At 36.8% G+C, this 6,851-nt stretch overlaps 4 non-coding genes across 4 annotated transcripts; 1 reads left to right on the top strand and 3 right to left on the bottom strand.

The window, feature by feature from the left end:
* Positions 1-2,444: 2,444 nt before the first annotated feature.
* Positions 2,445-2,516, bottom strand: TRNAH-GUG (transfer RNA histidin (anticodon GUG)). Its single transcript has one exon. It is a non-coding gene; the product is annotated as a tRNA-His (tRNA).
* A 2,301-nt stretch (positions 2,517-4,817) lies between these two features.
* Positions 4,818-4,889, top strand: TRNAM-CAU (transfer RNA methionine (anticodon CAU)). The gene has a single exon. It is a non-coding gene; the product is annotated as a tRNA-Met (tRNA).
* A 252-nt stretch (positions 4,890-5,141) lies between these two features.
* Positions 5,142-5,214, bottom strand: TRNAK-CUU (transfer RNA lysine (anticodon CUU)). The gene has a single exon. It is a non-coding gene; the product is annotated as a tRNA-Lys (tRNA).
* Positions 5,215-5,381: 167 nt separating this feature from the next.
* TRNAM-CAU (transfer RNA methionine (anticodon CAU)) lies at positions 5,382-5,454 on the bottom strand. Its single transcript has one exon. It is a non-coding gene; the product is annotated as a tRNA-Met (tRNA).
* Between the last annotated feature and the right edge of the window lie 1,397 nt (positions 5,455-6,851).

The following is a 6,851-nucleotide window of genomic DNA, read 5'->3' as shown; positions in this document are numbered from 1 at the left end:
ATGAGGAGACAGCAAAGCCTGGAGAAGACAATTATGCTGAGGAAAGTGGAAGGTAAAAGGAAGAGGGGCCGACCAAGGGCAAGATGGATGGATGGCATCCTTGAAGTGACTGGACTGACCTAGTGGTCTATTATATACACTTTTTCCAATCCCCTGGCCCTATACTACGCTGTTTTGCTCTCATACCTAGTCCTTTTTATAACGTGATCATGCCCATCTTAATATTTCTGGCTATTGGTTTTTGTTGTGTATTGTCTTTGTGAGTTTTAAAGTTGCTGTTTTTATACCCTCGATGTTTTATTTAATTGTATTTTATCTGATTGTTATGTTTTGCTATTTTTTATTTTAATCATATTTTTTCTTTTTAATTTATTGTTTTTGCTTTGATGTTTTTGCTTTGATGTTCTGTGGACATTTTCTCCCATGTGGAAGCCACCCCGAGTCCCTTCAGGGAGATAGAGGCAGGATATAAGAATAAAGTTATTGTCGAAGGCTTTCATGGCCGGAATCACTGGGTTGTAGTAGTTTTTTTCGGGCTATATGGCCATGGTCTAGAGGCAATCTCTCCTGATGTTTCACCTGCATCTGTGGCAAGCATCCTCAGAGGTAGTGAGGTCACCTCACTATCTCTGAGGATGCTTGCCATAGATGCAGGCGAAACATCAGGAGAGAATGCCTCTAGACCATGGCCATATAGCCCGAAAAAACCCACAACAACCCAATGAAGTTATTATTACTATTATTATTAACTCTATCTGCTTGAGATGTTAGAGGATCATCTCGATAGAAAATGTGGAAGTTTATTGCTAGTATACATGACAACGGCAGCATGAATTATCTATACTCGATGATGGAAAGATTCAATGATTTCGACACAAGCTGATTCGCTTATGAAAATAAGTGAACTTGCAGAAATTGATAAACTTACTATGTTGATCAAGGAGAGAAAGATCTCTTATCTAAGTTTAAGAAAGACTTGGGCCAATTCATTGGATTCCTCCAGCAAAGACAGAGTTAAACCTCCATCACTGGTTTTTGGGACTAAAGGTAAAGATTTCCCCCTGACATTAAGTCTAGTCGTGTCCGACTCTTGAGGGGTGGTAAGCATCTCCATTTCTAAGCCAAAGAGCCAGCATTGTCCATAGACGTCTCCAAGGCCATGTGGCCAGCATGACGGCATGGAGTGCTGTTACGATCCCACCAAAGCAGTACCTATTGATCTACTCTGTGATAGCCATTTAGCAGTGGAACTCTCTGCCCCGGGGTTTGGTGGAGGCTCCTCCTTTGGAAACTTTTAAACAGAGGCTGGATGGCCATCTGTCAGGGGTGATTTGAATGCAATATTCCTCCTTCTTGTCAGGGGGTTGGACTGGATGGTCCATGAGGTCTATTCCAACTCTATGATTCTACAATTCTATGATTCTACTCATATTTGCATGTTTTCGAACTGCTAGGTTGGCAGAAGCTGGGGCTAACAGAGGGAGCTCACCCCACTCCCTGGATTCAAACCGCAGACCTTTTGGTCAGCAAGTTCAGCAGCTCAGCGGTTTAACCCGCGGTGCCACCGAGGGACAAAAACTCCTGTGTTTTGGGACTTGAAGAGTGTTATTATGTGGAGGAAATGATGTATCAATGGTTCTTTTTCATATAATAGGTATAGAAAATTGATAGAGTATAACCATTAGACAGAGAATGCAAAGCCCTCCGATCAGATAAGGAGAGCGGGCATGGGCAAGCTTCAGGTGTTTTGGACTTCAACTCCCACAATTCCTAGCAGCCGGTAGGGCCAAAACATCTGGAGGGCCAAAGTTTGCCCATGCCTGAGTAGAGTGTATGTAGTTAATGTTTTCTGTTGGTTTGAATGTAGTAGTAACATGTTTTCTTTTATTCTAGGAAAAGTATTTTAACGTTATTTTTCTTTGTTAGTTTGTTCATTTGTATGTGTTGTATTAATTTGCCTAAATAATAATTAATTTTTTTGAAAATCCAAAATTCTCAACTGTCCACATCAGTGACCTATGGTAGTGCAATGGATTAAACCCTTGTTCCGGCAGGACTGAAGACTGACAGGTCGGAGGCTCGAATATGGGGAGAGCGTGGATGAGCTCCCTCTGTCAGCTCCAGCTCCCTGTGCGGGGACATGAGAGAAGCCTCCCACAAAGATGGTAAAACATCAAAACATCCAGGCGTCCCCTGGGCAACATCCTTGCAGGCAGCCAATTAGCTCACACCAGAAGCAACTTGCACTTTCTCAAGTCGCTCCTCACACACACACACACACACAAAACCCTATATGTCAATGTATAGAGTCCATGCACAAATGTGTTAAAATATAATACAGAATTGCCACAGTGTGGGGGAGTTAAAGAGAAAGGGGATAAAATGGAGTGGCATCTGTATATCCTGGGTCAATATACTCCCAAAAAGGAAGCTCGCCCCAATTCTGCCGTGACTCGGATTCGAACCGAGGTTGCTGCGGCCACAACGCAGAGTACTAACCACTATACGATCACGGCATGCTACCGGGCTCTCCCTGCTTTTCTCAGTCTCTCTGACTGGTGATGACAGCTAAATGACACTTTCGAAATCCTTCCTAAACAAAGGAGGGGCAATCGGAAGACATTCCTACAAAACCTGCCTGGCGAAAAATCTACCCAGAATCAGTAACCTTAAGAATGTATTTCTCAGAAAGTGACTATGATAATTATTGTTATGATTACACTATGCAAACAAATTGATTTTTTTTTTCTGTTCTTTGTTTGAAAGTGTTATTTCCTGTTTAATTGTGCAGTACTTATTTTGAAAGTACTTGTTCTACTCCAGAAACTTTTTTTTTTGATTACCACAAACTAGGTTTAATTGGTCTATGAGATAGTCATGGAAAAACTAGAGCAAAATATGCTGCAGGATTTCCCGCAAAAATAACGTTTTTGCAGATCAATCAACTTTTTTCCAATGGATTCGGGCCCCTTCCTTTTGGACTCCAACTCCCACAATTCCTAACAACCACAGGTCACTTCCTTTTGGACTCCAACTCCCACTATTCCTAACAGCCTCAGGCACCTTCCTTTTGGACTCCAACTCCCACAATTCCTAACAGCCTCAGGCCCCTTCCTTTTAGACTCCAACTCCCACAATTCCTGACACCCTCAGGCCACTTGCTTTTGGACTCAGGCCCTTTCCTTTTGGACTCCAACACCCACCATTCCTAACAGCCTCAGGCCCCTTCCTTTTGGACTCCCACAGTTCCTAACAGCCTCAGGCCCCTTCCTTTTAGATTCCAACTCCCACAATTCCTAGCAGCCTCAGGCCGCTTCTTTTTGGACTCCAACTCCCACAATTCCTAACAGCCTCAGGCCCCTTCCTTTTAGACTCCAACTCCCACAATTCCTAACAGCCTCAGGCCACTTCCTTTTGGACTCCAACTCCCACAACTCCTAACAGCCTCAGGCCGCTTCCTTTTGGACCCCAACTGTCTCCCACAATTCCTAACAGCCTCAGGCCCCTTGCTTTTGGACTCCAACTCCCACCATTCCCAACAGCCTCAGGCCCCTTCCTTTTCCCCCTCAGCCGCTTAAACAGCTGAGGGGGCAAAGAAGGAGCCTGAGGCTGTTAGGAATGGTGGGAGTTGGAGTCCAAAACACCTGGAGGGCCCAAGTTTTCTCATACCTGTGGAACAAATGTAGTTTAACACATTATCAACAGTGGCTCAATGTTATGGGATTGTGGAAGCTGTAGTTTGATGAGGTACCAATACTCCATGACAGAGAAGGCTAAAGACCTTAAATCAATATATACAGTATCCAATGAAAAGTCAGAAAATTATGGTTATTATTATTAGGAAAAATATTGTTATTATTATTAGGAGTGTTAATCAGCCTCTGATGAAAGGGGAAATGATAAATCAATATATACAGCATCCAATGAAAAGTCAAAAAAATATTATTGTTATTAGGAAAATTATTATTATTAGGAGTGTTAATCAGCCTCTGATGAAAAGAGAAATGATAAATCAATATATACAGCATCCAATGAAAAGTCAAAAAAATATTATTATTCTTACTGTTATTATTAGGAAAATTATTGTTATTGTTATTATTAGGAGTGTTAATCAGCCTCTGATGAAAGGGGAAATAATAAGTCAATATATACAGCAACCAATGAAAAGTCAGAAAATTATTATTATTGTATTATTAGGAAAATTATTGTTGTTATTGTTATTATTAGGAAAATTATTATTATTGTTATTTTTAGGAGTGTTAATCAGCCTCTGGCAAAAGGGGAAATAATAAATCAATATATACAGCATCCAATGAAAAGTCATAGAATTATTATTATTATTATTATTATTAGGAAAATTGTTGTTAAGTGTTAATCAGCCTCTGATGAAAGGAGAAATGATAAATCAATAGAAAATTATTATTATTGTTCTTGTTATTAGGAAAATTATCATTATTATTATTATTAGGAGTGTTAATCAGTCTGTAATGAATCAAATGCCTGCTTTCCTTTTTTAAAAATAATACAGTAATTAATACACCATTGTTTTAAGGTCTTCATGCTGATCAATAAAAGTTGAAGGAAGAATAATAATTTTAGTTTGGTATTATAGTAATGATTTGGACGTCAAGGTACAGAATCCAGCTTGGTTAATTAAAATATTAAAAGTGTCCTGATGGGATGAGGCTGGATTATTTCCCTTCTATGGACTAGAACTGATGAATGGACTGTGTGACGTCATGTCTCCCAAGGAATGAATGAAAGCGTCAAACCTGAGCAATGCTTTTAGGTGGAGGTTTTGCAGCATTCTGCCAGTCAGCAGAGTGGCGCAGCGGAAGCGTGCTGGGCCCATAACCCAGAGGTCGATGGATCGAAACCATCCTCTGCTAAAAAATTTTTTTTTCCTCTCAAAATAATATTCCATATTTTAAATATATTTTAGTCTTGATCCTACCTTGTTTACATTTCTACAAGGCTGAAAAAATGATGGAGCACAGCTCATATTGCTATATAAACAGCAGTAAAGATAATATATCCTGGAAATAAGCTTTAAGCGTTGAATAAACAAGACTAAAGAATGCTCAGCTTTCGATATGACGTGACTTGAGATAATTTACAAGAAATTAAAAAAATATATTTTTCGCCCAACGTGGGGCTCGAACCCACGACCCTGAGATTAAGAGTCTCATGCTCTACCGACTGAGCTAGCCGGGCTACTGCAACCTAAGCTTGCAAAACTTTCCTACATACCTGGAATATATATATATTTCTTTCACGCAAAAATGAAATCCCCAAAAAGTTTACCTTGTAGAATATTAACAAAATGTATTTAAAATGCTTAATAACCCTATTCTAGCATATAAATTCAAAACAAAAGAACATGCCCTCTCTGAGGCTCGAACTCAGGACCTTCAGATTATGAGACTGACGCGCTGCCTACTGCGCTAAGAAGGCACTTGTGTTGCAATTGCGAATTTTGCTTTCCTAATAGAATTGTTCCATTTTATATTATTTTATTCTGTATTGTCATTATATATATATATATATATATATATATATATATATATATATATATATATATATATATATATATATATATATAAATAAAAATTTCTATTTTTTTCCATGTGTGTCGTATTTAGGGGTAATCAAGTCTCCTAATTCAATGGGAATTTCTTCTTTTTTGAAGTTTTTTCATGGTAAGAAAGCAATACAAAGAAATTGGATTAAAAATTTGCAGCTACATTGTAGTTAGCATACATAAGAATTGTTAAAAGGGGTCTTAAAAGCCAGCAGCAACAGTGTATTTAATTGTAATTAATTAATTAATTTAAATTAATTAATTAAAGCCAGCAGCAACAGCAGCAGCAAGTGTATTCAATTGTAATCATTTAATTAAATAAATAATTAAATAATTTAAATTAATTAAAGCCAGCAGCAAGTGTATTTAATTGTAATTGTTTAATTATTTATTTAATTAAATAATTTAAACAATTTAAATTAATTAAAGCCACCAGCAACAGTGTATTTAATTAAAATTATTTAATTAAATAATTAGTTAATTAAATAATTTAAATTAATTAAAGCCAGCAGCAACAGTGTATTTAATTTTAATTATTTGATCATTTAATTAATTAAATAATTTAAATAATCTAAATTAATTAAAGCCAGCAGCAGCAGTGTATTTAATTGTAAACATTTAATCAATCAATTAATTAAATAATTTAAATTAATTAAAGCCAGCAGCAACAGTGTATTTAATTGTAATTATTTAATTAAATAAATAATTTAAATAAATTAAAGCCAGTAGCAAGTGTATTTAATTGTAATTATTTAATCATTTAATTAGATAACTTAAATTAATTAAAGCCAGCAGCAAGAGTGTATTAATTGTAATTATTTTAAATAATTTAAATAATTTAAACTAATTAAAGCCAGCAGCAACAGTGTAGTTAATTGTAATTATTTAATTATTTAATTGTAATTATTTAATAATAATAATAATAATCTTTATTTATACCCCGCCACCATCTCCCCATGGGGACATGGAGGCCAAACCCTACAATTCAGCACAGCAATGCTAATGACAACACACAACGACAATAAAATAAAAGATAAAAATACACAAACAATATAAAGTCACAATTAAACACAGAAAATAAATCAGTCACAGTGGGCAGGGCCAGTAGCAAGAATTAAAAGCTTAAAACGCTGGGTGAGAAGGCAATGTCATGTATTTGAGAGAAAATCAAGTCTTTTCTGTATTGTGTTGTATTTCTTTAAGAAGTCAATGAAAGCAAGACCCTTCCGGGTCCTTTTCTGCAGAATTCCCGTGCTGGCTCCTGATTGGC

This window comes from Anolis sagrei, chromosome 6 (genome assembly GCF_037176765.1).
Source record: "Anolis sagrei isolate rAnoSag1 chromosome 6, rAnoSag1.mat, whole genome shotgun sequence".
Lineage (NCBI taxonomy): Eukaryota > Metazoa > Chordata > Lepidosauria > Squamata > Dactyloidae > Anolis > Anolis sagrei.
Note: the sequence above shows the minus strand (reverse complement) of the source record. Positions and strands in the feature narration are given on the sequence as shown.